At 44.4% G+C, this 16,974-nt stretch overlaps 1 protein-coding gene across 2 annotated transcripts in view; it reads right to left on the bottom strand.

The window, feature by feature from the left end:
• Positions 1-15,701, bottom strand: part of LOC126474886 (chitooligosaccharidolytic beta-N-acetylglucosaminidase-like) — a 302,146-nt gene extending 286,445 nt beyond the window's left edge. The window contains exons 1-2 of one of the 2 annotated variants that reach the window (XM_050102380.1): positions 15,640-15,676; positions 15,513-15,573 (exon numbers count right to left, since the gene is read on the bottom strand). The gene's annotated coding sequence lies outside the window, so the exon portion shown is untranslated. Of the gene's footprint in view, positions 1-15,512 lie in introns of both variants that reach the window. The other variant, XM_050102379.1, reaches the window with a different exon arrangement.
• Between the last annotated feature and the right edge of the window lie 1,273 nt (positions 15,702-16,974).

Below are 16,974 nucleotides of genomic sequence, written 5' to 3'. Positions count from 1 at the left end.
TTGCAGGCGCACGGGGAACACTAGCGTCTAAACCACTGTCGCTATTGATTCAGAAAAGTGAATTCTATAGATGATACACTTATTAGAGCTCTTCAGATTGTAGAAACTTCGACAACGAGATATGCAGTTGCGCTCATGGTTCACATCCAGGGCACATTAGACAATCTTTGGTGGCCTGCGATATTCGGAAGCGTTAGAAATCTCAGGGTCACCAAATGTCTGTATGAGAGCTTTGTAGATTACTGTAGAGGATATAGCGTCCAGTGACTTGCGGGAGAGAGCAAGGTAATCAAAAAGGTTACCAAGGGCTGTCCTCAAAGCTCCATAAGTTGTCCACTGTTCTGAGATCTTAGTACCGAGCCCTATTACAAATGTTAGACGGGAGGGATGCTTTTGCCGGCCGGAGTGGCCATGCGGTTCTAGGCGCTACAATCTGGAACCGAGCGACCGCTACGGTTGCGGGTTCGAATCCTGCCTCGGGCATGGATGTGTGTGATGTCCTTAGGTTAGTTCGGTTTAATTAGTTCTAAGTTCTCGGCGACTGATGACCTCAGAAGTTAAGTCGCATAGTGCTCAGAGCCAGGGATGCTTTTGGAGGTATTGACGCATACGCGGATGACATTCTAGTAGTTGTATCTCCAAACTCAAGGGTAAGACTTGAGTAAAAGGCGAATGATGTGCTGGCTCAGATGCAGCACTGGTGCAAGAGCAAGAAACTGACTATAGCGGTTCGCAATCGCACTTATATATTTATGAAGGGATGACTCTTTTGCCAGATATCCTTCGCTGAGGTTTGACGGAATATCTGTAAATGCCGAACTGTTTGGACACTTTAGGCTTTCTTCTAGATGAGAAAATAAACTTTCTAGAAGACGTAAAATCTGTTACTCAAAAGGCAGCCAAAATTATGCATACTATTGCATGTGGTGCGATCATATCACGAAACTATCTTGAACGCCATAGCTGGCTTCGCTGTCAGCGTCTGGGCGCATTGCCTTGGTCTAGGCAGCTACAAAACAATGCTGCCTACTTCTGAGGCTCACTGTTGCCTCTCCACTACACCTGTAGTGTCGTTACATGGCAGTGCTGCATTGGTTGGGACGTGGACAATATGCTCGTGTGTACGAGATCACAGGAACCTATGTTACTGATAAAATACATTTACGAGCCTGGAAGTTAGGTGGATGGCTGTGTGACAGCGACACTAGGGGCTCTGCATGGCATATTCCCGAGCATCAGGAACAGGCTCAGATTGATCGATGTTGCCCCTGCTCGAGGTATGGGGCACCTATTAAAAGGTCACGGTCCACACCCCAAACGTCTGCATCGAGTCCGATATAGTTGCTCACCATTCTGTGAATGTGGAGAGGAAGGTTCCACTGGTCATGTCGTTCTCAGATGCCCCCTTTCTCAGGTAGAGAGAGAGACTGCAGACAATTAGACTGCGATCTGCAAACCATTGTAATTGACCAAAACTTTCGGACTAAAGTCAGTATGGTAGCACATCAGATATCTAAAAGGCAACTGCTTAACTTTCAGTCTATAAGATAAGGTGGACATTCTGAGTATCAAAATAATCTCAGCAGGTCACGAGAAGCGTTTCCTCTATTATAAATAATGATAGGCATACATAAATTAAATTAAGAGAAACTTAAAAAAAGTAAAATAAAAAGAAAAGAAAGAGTGCTATGCCACCCACACTGGTATGCGTAGGCTTGAGGATTGCCGAGGCACGCACATACCAGTGTGGGTGACGTAGAATAGTTTGACAACAACGGGTTTAAAAGCTGGTATAGTTGTAGTTAGTCGGCAAACCTCAAGCTCTTCCGAAGCTGCCGGTAACGTATCTGCTAATGAAAGATGGAAGCTATTCACTTGGAACTTTTATGGTTTTGCTTTTTTTTATTCAGTCTTATCTTTCAGATGTGCTGTTTTACGCTGAAGCGCCAAAGAAACTGGTGTAGGCATGCTTATTCGGACAGAGAGATATGTAAAAGGGGAGAATATGGCGCTGCAGTCGGCAACGCCTATGTAAGACAACAAGTGTCTGGCGCAATTGTTAGATCTGTTACTACTGCTACAATGGCAGGTTATCAAGATTTAAGTAAGTTTTAACGTGGTGTTGTAGTCGGCGGACTAGCGATGGGACACACCATCTCCGAGGTAGCGATGAAGTTGGGATTTTCCCGAAGGACTATTTCACGAGTGTACCGTGAATATCAGGAATCTGGTAAAACATCAAATCTCCGACGTCGCGGCGGCCGGAAAAAGATCCTGCAACAACGTAACCAGCGACGACTGAAGAGAATCGTTCCACGTGATAGAAGTGGTTCAAATCGTTCAAATGGCTCTGAGCACTATGGGACTTAACATCTGAGGTCATCAGTCCCCTAGCACTTAGAACTACGTAAACATAACTAACCTAAGGACATCACACACATCCATGTCCGAGGCAGGTTTCGAACCTGCGACCGTAGCGGTCGCGCGGTTCCAGACTGAAGCGCCTAGAAGCGCTCGGCCACACTGGTCGGCTGACAGAAGTGCAACTCTTCTTTAAATTCCTTCAGATTTCAATGCTGGGCCATCAACAAGTGTCAGCGTGCGAACCATTCAACGAAATATCATCGATATGGGCTTTCGGAGCCAAAGGCACACTCGCGTATCCTTCATGACTGCATGACACAAAGCTTCACGCTACGCTTGGGTCCTTCAACATCGACATTGGACTGTTGATGACTGGAAACATGTTACCTGGTCGGACGAGTCTCTTTTGAAATTTTGTCGAGCGGATTGAAGTATACGGGTATGGAGACAACCTCATAAATCCATCCATGGATGGATTTATGAGGTTGTCTCCATACCCGGCAAAGGACTGTTCGAGCTGGTAGAAGCTCTGTAATGATGTGGTGAGTGTGCAGTTGGAGTGATATGGTACGCCTGATACGTCTAGATACGACTCTGACAGGTAGCACGTACGTAAGAATCCTGTCTGATCACCTGCATCCATTCATGTCCATTGTGCATTAGAACAGACTTGGGCAATTCGAGTAGGACAATGCGACATCCCACACGTCCAGAATTGCCCACGGAGTGGCTCGAGGAACACTCGTCCGAGTTTAAACACTTTCGCTGGTCACAAAACTCCCCAGACATGACATTATTGAGCATATCTGGGATGCCTTGCAACGTGCTGTTCAGGAGAGATATCCACCCCCTCGTACTCTTACAGATTGTTGACTCATGGTGTCAGTTCCCTCCATTACTACTTCAGACGTTAGTCGAGTCCATGCCACGTCGTGTTGCGGCACTTCTGTGTGCTCGCTCGGGCGCTACAGTATATTAGGCATGCGTACCAGTTTCTTTGGCTCTTCAGTGTATTTCTGCATTAATATTACTAATGGTTGCTGTTAACATGATTTACTACACATACATAACATCAAACATTGTATGAAACTTCCTGACAAATTAAAACTGTGTGCCGGACCGAGACTCGAACTCGGGACCTTTGCCTTTCGCGGGCAAGTGCTCATCCACTGAGCTACTCAAGCACGACTCACGACCCGTCCTCACAGCTTTAATTCCGGCAGTACCTCGTCTCCATGACTAACAAATATGTACATGTTTAGAACTTCCAGCTAACAGGTCAAAAATTCCAAATAATAAATGAAATTGAATTGAAATGACCTGAACTGCATCACGTCGAAGAGAACCCGTCAACGAGTACACGAGTAATTTCTTTGGTTATTAATGAGTGAAATTGTAAAACGAGTGATGCACTAGGTCACGCCTAATCAATTACTTGTAAAAAATGGTCGCTTTACCATGTTTTAAAAGGGTCTAGCACGGAAACGGTACATTCCCGGACAAGGTTTCTATTCTAAGTATTATCTACTCACTCCCCTCTCCAAGTCCTAGAAGTTTTTAAGGGGAACTTCGGAACACCTTGTATAGATTAAAATCATTTCAAGCTGAAATTCTGTTAGAAGAATACTTCGTGATTTGCGCAAACCTCATATTAGTTGTGCAGAGTTAATGAAATTGTCGGTACCAGATGAAGTGTGTGAGGCTCTTGTTCGCTCATAAAAACTCGCTCTTCCTACCGATGACGGATTGTTTCATCATTACGTTATTCTATGAACGGTTAGGGGAAGTTGACTGTGCTTAATCGATTGAGATAGCTTTATTAGTTTATTAAATCCTATGTTGAAAGGTATTATTAACTTACAGTAACAAACTCATACCACGAGATTCGAATAAAACTTCGTCTTTTATGAGTGCTATGATCTTGGACGACAGTGCCGACTTGCGAACTACTGTTCAATATTCTTCCGACAGGCGACCGTAAAATTCAGTACCCTACTTGGCTCTCTTCCGGATGCGTCCTCTGAACGAGTGTTCGCGACCGACCGCGTCTCTGTGTTCCATTTGAACGACTTCGTCGCTGGCGTACGCTCAAAAACAAGCCAACCGTAAAACTCAGAGACGCTTAACACGCATCGTCGCAGCCAATAAGGGTTGTATTTGTTCCAGTATCGATGGATATGTAGCAGTGGTGACCTCAACAGTGGCAGGTCATCTGTTGTGTATCTTACGAGGATACAGTATGGTGTCACACAATTGACTTTTTTTCCTTTTTGTTTATGTCTGCATTGTTGTTGTGGTCTTCAGACTTGAGACTGGTTTCATGCAGCTCTCCATGCTACTCTATCCTGTGCAAGCTTTTTCATCTCCCAGTACCTACTGCAACCTACATCCTTCTGAATCTGCTTAGTGTATTCATCTCTTGTTCTCCCTCTACGATTTTTACCCTCCACGCTGCCCTCCAATACTAAATTGGTGATCCCTTGATGCCTCAGAACATGTCCTACCAACCGATCCCTTCTTCTGGTCAAGTTGTACCACAAACTTCTCTTCTCCCCAATCCTATTCAATACTACCTCATTAGTTATGTGATCTACCCATCTAATCTTCAGCATTCTTCTGTAGCACCACATTTCGAAAGCTTCTATTCTCTTCTTGTCTAAACTATTTATCATCCATGTTTCACTTCCATACATGGCTACACTCCATACAAATACTTTCAGAAACGACTTCCTGACACTTAAATCTATACTCGATGTTAACAAATTTCTCTTCTTCAGAAACGCTTTCCTTGCCATTGCCAGTCTACATTTTATATCCTCTCTACCTCGACCATCATCAGTTATTTTGCTCCCCAAATAGCAAAACTCCTTTACTACTTTAAGTGTCTCATTTCCTAATCTAATTCCCTCAGCATCACCCGACTTAATTCGACTACATTCCATTATCCTCGTTTTGCTTTTGTTGATGTTCATCTTATATGCTCCTTTCAAGACGCTGTCCATTCCATTCAACTGCTCTTCCAAGTCCTTTGCTGTCTCTGACAGAATTACAATCTCATCGGCGAACCTCAAAGTTTTTATTTCTTCTCCATGGATTTTAATACCTACTCCGAATTTTTCTTTTGTTTCCTTTACTGCTTGCTCAATATACAGATTGAATAACATTGGAGAGAGGCTACAACCATGTCTTACTCCCTTCCCAACCGCTGCTTCCCTTTCATGTCCCCCAACTCTTACAACTGCCATCTGGTTTCTGTACAAATTGAAAATAGCCTTTAGCTCCCTTTATTTTACCCCTGCCACCTTTAGAATTTGAAAGAGAGTATTCCAGTCAACATTGTCAAAAGCTTTCTCTAAGTCTACAATGCTAGAAACGTAGGTTTGCCTTTCTTAATCTTGAAATGTAGAATAAAAACTTTATTCCGTAGTCACAATGTCCATAGGATAGTAAACCTAGTCTGTGTAAAATTGTTCTCATTTATTTTGTATCGGTTATTTAAAGCTAAGTGCTCTTCAAACAAACATCCACAGCCACCTGTGTGTGGGCGGAATACACATCGCTGTTGTTTTAAAGATATAAAAATATTTTCTATATGTTGCAATGATACAGTATTCTTGTTTGCTTTTTCACTTGTAATTTTTTCCGCCGCAGCGTACATTGTACAGTAAGTGATTATAAGTATTGAAAGCATTCTACATCTACATCCATACTCCGCAAGCGACCTGACAGTGTGTGGCGGAGGGTACCCTGAGTACCTCTATCGGTTCTCCCTTCTATTCCAGTCTCGTGTTGTTCGTGGAAAGAAGGATTGTCGGTATGCTTCTGTGTGGGCTCTAATCTCTCTGATTTTATCCTCGTGGTCTCTTCGCGAGATATACGTAGGAGGGAGCAATATACTGCTTGACTCTTCGGTAAAGGTATGTTCTCGAAACTTTAACAAAAGCCCATACCGAGCGTCTCTCCTGCAGACTCTTCCACTGGAGTTTATCTATCATCTCCGTAACGCTTTCGCGATTACTAAATGGTCCTGTAACGAAACGCGCTGCTCTCCATTGGATCTTCTCTATCTCTTCTATCAACCCTATCTGGTACATATCCCACACTGCTGAGCACTATTCAAGCAGTGGGCGAACAAGCGTAGTGTAACCTACTTCCTTTGTTTTCGGATTGCATTTCCTTAGGATTCTTCCAATGAATCTCAGTCTGGCATCTGCTTTACCGACAATCAACTTTATATGATCATTCCATTTTAAATCACTCCTAATGCGTACTCCCAGATAATTTATGGAATTAACTGCTTCCAGTTGCTGACCTGCTATTTTGTAGCTAAACAATAAGGGATCTATCTTTATATGTATTCGCAGCACATTACACTTGTCTACATTGAGATTCAATTGCCATTCCCTGCACCATGCGTCAATTCGATGCAGATCCTCCTGCATTTCAGTACAATTTTCCATTGTTACAACCTCTCGATACACCACAGCATCATCTGCAAAAAGCCTCAGTGAACTTCCGATGTCATCCACAAGGTCATTTATGTATATTGTGAATAATAACGGTCCTACGACACTCCCCTGTGGCACACCTTAAATCACTCTTACTTCGGGAGACTTCTCTCCATTGAGAATGACATGCTGCGTTCTGTTATCTAGGAACTCTTCAATCCAATCACACAATTGGTCTGATAGTCCATATGCTCTTACTTTGTTCATTAAACGACTGTGGGAAACTGTATCGAACGCCTTGCGGAAGTCAAGAAACACGGCATCTACCTGTGAACCCGTGTCTATGGCCCTCAGAGTCTCGTGGACGAGTAGCGCAAACTGGGTTTCACACGTTCGTCTTTTTCGAAACCCATGCTGATTCCTACAGAGTAGATTTCCAGTTCCCAGAAAAGTCATTATACTCGAACATAATACGTGTTCCAAAATTCTACAACTGATCGACGTTAGAGATATAGGTCTATAGTTCTGCACATCTGTTCGACGTCCCTTCTTGGAAACGGGAGTGACCTGTGCCCTTTTCCAATCTTTTGGAACGCTACGCTCTTCTAGAGACCTACGGTACACCGCTGCAAGAAGGGGGGCAACTTCCTTCGCGTACTCTGTGTAAAATCGAACTGGTATCCCATCAGATCCAGCGGCCTTTCCTCTTTTGAGAGATTTTAATTGTTTCTCTATCCCTCTGTCGTCTATTTCGATATCTACCATTTTGTCATCTGTGAGACAATCTAGAGAAGGAACTGTAGTGCAGTCTTCCTCTGTGAAACAGCTTTGGAAAAAGACATTTAGTATTTCAACCTTTAGTCTGTCATCCTCTGTTTCAGTACCATTTTGGTCACAGAGTGTCTGGACATTTTGTTTAGATCCACCTACCGCTTTGACACAAGACCAAAATTTCTTAGGATTTTCTGCCAAGTCAGTACATAGAACTTTACTTTCGAATTCATTGAACGCCTCTCGCATAGCCCTCCTCACACTACATTTCGCTTCGCGTAAGTTTTGTTTGACTGCAAGGCTTTGACTATGTTTATGCTTGCTGTGAAGTTCCCTTTGCTTCCGCAGTAGTTTTCTAACTCGGTTGTTGTACCACGGTGGCTCTTTTCCATCTCTTACGATCTTGCTTGGCACATACTCATCTAACGCATATTGTACGATGGTTTTGAACTTTGTCCACTGATCCTCAACAGTATCTGTACTTGAGACAAAACTTTTGTGTTGAGCTATCAGGTACTCTGTAATCTGCTTTTTGTCACTTTTGCTAAACAGAAAAATCTTCCTATCTTTTTTAATACTTTTATTTACGGCTGAAATCATCGATGCCGTAACCGCTTTATGATCGCTGATTCCCTGTTCTGCGTTAACTGTTTCAAATAGTTCGGGTCTGTTTGTCACCAAAAGTCTAATACGTTATCGCAACGAGTCGGTTCTCTGTTTAACTGCTCAAGGTAGTTTTCAGATAAAGCACTTAAAAAAATTTCACTGGATTCTTTGTCCTTGCCACCTGTTATGAACGTTTGAGTCTCCCAGTCTATATCCGGCAAATTAAAATCTCCACCCAGAACTATAACATGGTGGGGAAATCTACTCGAAATATTTTCCAACTTATCCTTCAGGTGCTCAGCCACAACTGCTGCTGAGCCAGGAAGCCTATAGAGACATCCAGTTACCATGTCTGAGCCTGCTTTAACCGTGACCTTCACCCAAATCATTTCACATTTCGGATCTCCGTCCATTTCCTTCGATACTATTGCACTTCTTATCGCTATAAACACGCCTCCCCCTTCACTGTCCAGCCTGTCTCTGCGGTATACATTCCAATCTGAGTTTAGGATTTCATTACTGTTTACGTCTGGTTTCAGCCAACTTTCTGTCCCTAGTATTATATGGGCGTTGTGAACGTTTATTAATGGGAGCAGTTCTGGGACCTTTCTATAGACGCTCCTGCAGTTTACTATTAGCACATTAATATTGTTATTCCCTGTTGCATTTTGCCTACTCCTACCTTGCCGCGCCTCAGGAGGTGTCTTGTCGGGCCTAGGGAGGGAATTCTCTATCCTAAAAAACCCCCTGTGCACTCCACACGTATTCCGCTACCCTTGTAGCCGCTTCCGGCGTGTAGTGCACGCCTGACCTATTCAGGGGGACCCTACATTTCTCCACCCGATAGCGGAGGTCGAGAAATTTGCACCCCAGATCTCCGCAGAATCGTGCTAGCCTCTGGTTTAAGCCTTCCACTCGGCTCCAAACCAGAGGACCGCGATCGGCTCTGGGAACGATACTACAAATAGTTAGCTCTGATTCCACCCGGCGAGCGAGGCTTTCCGCCTTCACCAATTCCGCCAACCGCCTGTACGAACTGAGGATGACCTCTGAACCCAGACGGCAGGAGTCATTGGTGCCGACATGAGCAACAATTTGCAGTCGGGTGCACCCAGAGCTCTCTATCGCCGCCGGTAGGGCCTCCTCCACATCTCGGATGAGACCTCCCGGCAAGCAGACAGAGTGAACACTGCCCTTCTTCCCCGACCTTTCCGCTATTTCCGTAAGGGGCTCCATCACCCGCCTAACGTTGGAGCTCCCAATAACTAATAAACCCCTCCCCCCATGTGCCTGCTCGGACCTTGCTGAAGGAGCAGCCACATGTCCACTCACAGGCAGAGCGGTCGATGCCACACTGCCAGCCTCCACATTTACCCTCCGCCTCTTGCGCCGCGAATGCCGCTGAACCCGCCACTCCCCTTGGGGAGAGGGTGGTCCAACCGCAACCGGTACCCGCGAAGATGTCTCGACAGCAGGGACAGTGGATGAAGCATGTAACACCTGGGGTGTACCATGCGACGCACCAGACTCCCCACTGCCGCTACACTCCGAGGCAGCAGCCTGAAGACGGCTGACCGCGGCCATCAACACGCTCAGCTGTTCGCGAACAGTGGCCAGCTCCTCCTGCGTCCGTACACAGCAGTCACACACTCTATCCATCCTAAGGAATCAATTTACTGAAGAGAGTTAATCAACTTTTGACTAGACTGCTATTTCTCTAAAGGCGGCTGATTATTGACTAAACTGCGATTGCTAGCCACTTCTTGTAGAAAACAATGAAAATAGCACTACCTGTCTCTGGACTGTATTGAAAACAAACACCAGCACTACTGGCACTGTGGCTGACTAAAGGGACTCTCTCTGACTGTATTCAAAACAAACACAAAATCTATGGAACACTATTAATAGCACTCGACAATTAAAGCTTCCTAAAAGCAAAAACACACGGAAGAAGAAGTGACAAGTAAGAAAGCCGGCCGCGGTTGTCTAGCGGTTCTAGGCGCTCAGTTCGGAACCGCGCGACTGCTACGGTCGCAGGTTCGAATCCTGCCTCGGGCATGGATGTGTGTGGTGTCCTTAGGTTAGGTAGGTTTAAGTAAATCTAAGTTCTAGGGGACTGGTGACCACAGATGTTAAGTCCCATAGTGCTCAGAGCCATTTGAACCATTTTTCAAGTAAGAAAAATACAGTTAATACTTAAATTAAGGTAGCTTGCTGCACAGCAGACGTGAAGCAGTCGGCGGTTAGGACGACACTGACCAATTATTACAATTATTCATCTATCTTCCTGTTGATATGTAATACTACAAATGTATGTTTTGGTTTGGTTTGTCTGTTTCATGTTCATAGAGGAGATTGGACATGTGAACAAATTATCTGTTGTGAAGCCAACTTACAAGTGTCTCATGAATCGGTACTGAAGATGTTACAGCATCAGTCGTCAAATGTGTGATATTTTTATCACGTGTTTCGGGACAGTATTATCGCATATCAAATGCTATAAAACAAAGAAACCAATAAATAAATCGCAATTCTGGTAGAACTTCTATATGGTTGTCAGTACGTGAACAACCTGTATTGCGATTCATTGAGTGGTTCTCTTATTTTATAGCTCTTGATAATGGGATAACGTGGACCCGAAAAATGTTGTGGTAGAAACATCACAAGGTTGAGAACTGGTGGCCTAACATTCTCAGCGTTAAATGCAGAAATATTGTCAAAAAATGAAAACCAATGTTGGTATTGTGTTCTGTATTTAGTTCATATCTAGGCACGTTTGATTGCACATCAAGGTCGCCGCGCGGGATTAGCCGAGATGAGGGAATTAGATTAGAGAAATGTGACGCTAAGTGTAGAGCATGGCCGCGCGGGATTAGCCGTGTGGTCTAGGCGCTGCTGTCATGGACTGTGCGGCTGGTCCCGGCGGAGGTTCGAGTCCTCACTCGGGCATGGGTGTGTGTGTTTGTCCTTAGGATAATTTAGGTTAAGTAGTGTGTAAACTTAGGGACTGATGACCTTAGCAGTTAAGTCCCATACGATTTCACACACATTTGGACATCAAAATCAGTTAACTCATCGTCTTTATACGAGTCAGTAATTTCTATAATGATAGCACGCAATAAAAATTTGTGATGTGTTCGACGTTATTATATGGATATTTTTATTTTTATTTGAAGATCTGTCTCTCTGAACAATTGATATTGATCTAATGAGAAAATAGTCGTTCAAGCATTAACTAATTCAAATTAAGGTTGAAACAAAAAAGCAATGGCATATAGATACTGTAATTGCGTCTCTGGTTTTGGTGAATTTTTGTTGAACAGAGTTTGTGAGTGATTAACTAATGTTAATTGACTTTACAACACATACGTTTTTTTTTCATATGAGTCTTCAGTCTCTAGAGCAGTATAATTAGATGAGGAAATATTAATTAAACTGAAAATACGATTTAGTGTATCAGAGATAATCGCTAGTCGTGACGTAGCGTTTCAGTGTTATCTTTGCACTGCCGTAGCAACGGATCAACAACTATCTATAAACGATGTGAAATGCAGGTTTGTCGGCTGCTAATCAAATAATAATTAGTAAACCCTCAACGAGCCAGCAATAAACAGAACCTGCAGCCCGAATAGCAATTAATGTTTCGGACAGCTGTAGCGTTACGCGCCTGGCGTCTGATTAATTATTAAAGAAGTCGAAGCACGCAATCGTTAACAACGTAGCGTGCACGCTACAGTATCAGGAGTTAAAAAGATATTTGCATTAACGACACAGAACTGGAACATTGTGACAAGACGTTGCGCAAACTACACACTGTTTTGAAAAAGGAGAATTTGTGACAACTTTTAAGTTGGCAACGATAAATTGTAACCAGGGGATTGTCTGAATTGCAGTGGAGACATTATATTTGCATCTTGCTGTGAAAAGAAGCGATTTTTGTGCTCTCATTCCCCAGCGAAAATTATTACCTCAGTTCAGCTTCTAATTTGTCTTCCGTAATGTATCTAATAATAGAATAACACTCTAGGTTTCATGTGAGACGCGCTGCCGGTGGGAAAGCTAAGAGTATGTGTGAGCAAAATTTTGATTTTCAAAATTAGACTCGAAATTTACAAGGTAATATCCACAGTTTAACGACTGGCTCTTCGAATTTCGACCATCAAACTTTTGCACCGCCTTCGGAGTGATTTCAGTTAGTGACTCCCAACTAGTAACTTTCATAATAATACTGAAATATGTCTCGTATGGTGATAGTTGTTGCAAAGACGGTTGGTTCGGCGTCATTCCAGACACACGTTAGTTTCGGTTTCGTACGAGTTATGAAGGTCAAGTATTTTAACTGTAGACGAATTTTGTACGGTTTTGAGAGCCGTTAGCACGCCGCTTTCGGGAGTGGGAGAGGCGCCAGCCTCAGGCGGGTTAACGACGCGGGCCGGTGGTGTGCCGGCCAACCTGGATGCGGTTTTTAGGTGGCTTCTCACACCCCAATAGGTGAATACTGGGAATCGGTTTAGGAAATATTCAGAAAACGTCTATACACTTTCACAAGGGATAACGATTGAAGCAGACAGTTCGGGTTCACAAATTCCGTCCTGAAGGTGACAGGTTGGTAAGAGGAATAGCATCCGACCACCATCTACCACTAAAGTTGCCAAATGTAGTAATTAATATGCCTCTCCTGACGATACGGGATAAACGCTAGGAAGAAGGAGATACGCTATTTTATGAGCGTGTGGATAATTTTTAAAGCTGCTCTTCATTTTCGTATCGAGGGTTTATTTCTTGTCTGTCTTTGATTCACTATTTGGTAAGCTATTCAACCTTGGCAGACTCCGAGCTAAAAGCAAAATAACCACAGCTGCTGTCATCGAATTTCAGTCCGCGTATGATAACGTTACAAACTACCCTATATGCATTCAGTCTGGCACACAAATCTATTTGTCTTGAGCTTAACACAGATAAAATGAAGGTCCTCTATCAGGTAGCCCCAAATTCCACTGCAACAGCTTCAGTTACCACAGTTGATGGAACACCTCTAGAGATTGTAGAGTATTTTCCATACCTGGGAAGCCATCTTTCTCCAAATTCAAACATAGATGCAGAAATTCAACACCGACTAAAGTGTGAAAGTACTGCATATGGTCGTCTTTTGAAAAGAGCGTTTGATAACCACTATTTGGGTGCTGAAACTGAGCTTACAGTCTACAATGTCATTATCATGCCTACACTTCTTTATGGACGTGGAACTGGGAGGACCTACAGGCGCCACTTAAAATCCTTAGAAAAACACCACTAACGCTGCCTAAGGAGAATACTGAAAGTAAAGTTCCAGGATTGGCGAACAAACAACAGCATTTTGGAGCAAAAATTGTCATACACCAACTTCGGTGGACTGGCCACATCAGCCGCATGGCAAACTCCCGTCTCCCCAAGCAAATCACGTTCTCCCAATTGAATAATGGTCGACCGAATCAGGGAGGGCAAAAAAACCATATAAAGATGTGCTCAAGTAAAATGTGACTAAATTTCGAATAAACAGAAATGATTGGAGAACTGCAGCCCTAGATAGACCCAAATACTGACAAATTGTTCACCAAGGAACACTTAATTTTGAAAAGCAGAGACAATTGCAGGAGAATAGGAAGAGATATGGCAGAAGAGAACAAGAGGTCTTGAGAGGAAGAAACGTGTTGCATCATTCAGTCAACACCAACTGGATATGCCATTACTGCGGTCCAGAACAGGATTAGTTAGCCACCAAAGGATCCACCAAAAGACATTTCATACTCGTCAACGAGTAAATGCCTATAATAATGGTGATGACGATGATGATTTGTGTGAAATTCCTACTGTCACACTGTGACAGACAATAAGGTAGTTGGAGAGAAATACTGTTTCCATTTCTCTTTTCTGATCTTCTTAGTTTGTTTCTCCAAGCAACAAAAAGTTCCGATTTTTCTAACTTTGTGGTAGCAAGCGTAACTCGTTCCCTTTGAGAAGCAACAATTGTAACCTAAGGACATCACACATACCTGGGAAGCCATCTTTCTCCAAATTCAAACATAGATGCAGAAATTCAACACCGAATAAAGTGTGCAAGTACTTCATATGGTCGTCTTTTGAAAAGAGCGTTGGAAAACCACTATTTGGGTGCTGAAACTAAGCTTACAGTCTACAAAGTCATTATCATGCCTACACTTCTTTATGGATGTGGAACCGGGACCATCTACAGGAGTCACAAAGGCCATTGAAAAATACCACCAACGCTGCCTAAGGAGAATATTGAAAGTAAAGTGGCAGGATCGGCAAACATACAACAGAATTTTGGAGCAAAAATTCTCATACACCAACTCCGCATGCCAAACTCCCGTCTCCCTAAGCAAATCATGTTCTCCCAATTGAATAATGGCCAACGGAATGAGGGAGGGCAACAAAACATGTCCTGAAGTTAAATGTCGAATAAACACAAATGATTGAGAAACTGTAGCCCTAGATAGACCCAAATAGCGACAAATTGTTCACCAAGGAACACTTAATTTTGAAATGCAGAGACAAATGCTGGAGAATAGGAAGAGAGATGGCAAAAGAGGACAAGGGATCTTGAGGGGAACAACACCAAATGGGTATGCCATTACTGCGATGCAGAACAGGGCCGGCCGAGGTAGCCGAGCGGTTCTAGGCGCTACAGTCTGGAACCGCGCGACCGCTACAGTCGCAGGTTCGAATCCTGCCTCGGGCATGGATGTTTGTGATTTCCTTAGGTTAGTTAGGTTTAAGTAGTTCTAAGTTCTAGGTTACTGATGACCTTAGAAGTTAAGTCCTATAGTGCTCAGAGCCATTTGAACCAATTTTGCAGAACAGGACTACTTAGTCATCAAAGAATCCACAGGAAACGCTACCAAAAGACATTTCATACTCGTCAACGAGTAAATGCCTATGATGATGGTGATGACGATGATGATTTGTGTGAAATTCCTACTGTCACACTGTGACAGACAATAAGGTAGTTGGAGAGAAATACGGTTTCCAGTTCACTTTTCTGATCTTCTTGTTTTGTTTCTCCAAGCAACAAAAAGTTCCGATTTTTCTGATTTTGTGGTAGCAAGCGTATCTCGTTCCCTTTGAAAATCAACAATTGTAACCTCACCGCCGTGCTTTTTGCAACAGAGTTATCGAAATTAAAGCCACTGGTTTGTTACAGTCTGTATGGTTGCTTGTAGTCAGTGACAGAAACACGCAACAAAATGAGTATTAGTATTGTTATGGTCGACGTTATAGAATCCGCTTCACCGAGTGACGCAGCCACGGCCTCTGGCGACTTACCGAGCGTTGTGGTGTCTGGCAGTGAGTGCTTGCAGAAGGCCGGTGCCTGGCGGTGGGTGCTTCCGGCAGTGAGTGCTGCTAGCAGCGGCGAGCGCCCTGTCGCGGCCGGTTCCTGGCGGTGGGTGCTGGTAGCGTCGCTTCTAGCAGCGGCGAGCGCCTAGTCGCCAGTAGCTGCGGCGCGAGCCCGCCGCGGCCTCATATGCAGAGTAGCGGCGGCGCGCATGCGCACTCGCCGCCTCGGCTCGCCTACCGCGGCGGTAGGGCTGGGCTGGGGAAACGAGCGACAGAGCGACCGTCCAGAGCGCGCCTGCATTAATCACGAGCCGACGGGACAGTCCGGTAACGGGCTGCGCGATTTGCATTCCTAGTTGGAGGCGGCTCGCTGACTCACCGGGCGCTCGAGACGAGGCGATCGGCTCGATCGAGTTCTGACTAATAGAACGAGGTACGTCGTACTGGACGGCGAGTGGAAACGAAAGTGTTCTCAGTGCTCATAAATGATCTATAAACAGCACTATCACACTGTTGGCTGTCGCCGCTATTCTCTAGAGCAGGAGTGTAAAAACTTTTAGCTTTACTTGGGCCACACTGAGAAAGGGGGGGGGGGATACATGAGGCAAGTGTAAGCTGTAGAGGGGTAATGGGCAGGTGAAAAGGAAGAGAGAGAGGCAGACGTGGAGAGAGGGAGGGGAGGTCGATATGGTCAGAGAGAGGAGGATAGAGATATGGTCAGAGGGGATGAAGGAAATGGATACAGAGAGGTGGAGGAGGAGACGAAGAGATTAGAGAAAGTAAGTAGGTGGTGATGCTCTACTGGCCATTAAATTTGCTACACCCAGAAGAAATGCAGATGATAAACGGGTATTCACTGGACAAATATATTATACTAGAACTGACATGTGATTACATTTTCACGCAAATTGGGTGCAGATATCCTGAGAAATCAGTACCCAGCACAACCACCTCTGACCGTAAAAACGGCCTTGATACGTTTGGGCATTGAGTCAAACAGAGCTTGGATGGCGTGTACAGGTACAGCTGCCCATGCAGCTTCAACACGATACCACAGTTCATCAAGAGTGACGAGCCAGTTGCTCGGCCACCATTGACTAAACGTTTTCAGTTGGTGAGAGATCTGGAGAATGTGCTGGCCAGGGCAGCAGTCGAACATTTTCTGTATCCAGAAAGGCCCGTACAGGACCTGCAACATGCGGTCGTGCATTATCCTGCTGAAATGTAGGGTTTCGCAGGGATCGAATGAAGGGTAGAGCCACGGGTCGTAACACATCTGAAATGTAACGTCCACTGTTCAAAGTGGCTTCAATGCGAACAAGAGGTGACCGAGACGTGTAATCAATGGCACCCCATACCATCACGCCCTGTGGTACGCCAGTATGGCGATGACGAATACACGCTTCCAATGTGCGTTCACCGCGATGTCACCAAACACTGATGGGACCAT

Source organism: Schistocerca serialis, chromosome 4 (assembly GCF_023864345.2).
Source record: "Schistocerca serialis cubense isolate TAMUIC-IGC-003099 chromosome 4, iqSchSeri2.2, whole genome shotgun sequence".
Taxonomy (NCBI): domain Eukaryota; kingdom Metazoa; phylum Arthropoda; class Insecta; order Orthoptera; family Acrididae; genus Schistocerca; species Schistocerca serialis.
This window is presented reverse-complemented; position numbering and strand designations above follow the sequence as displayed.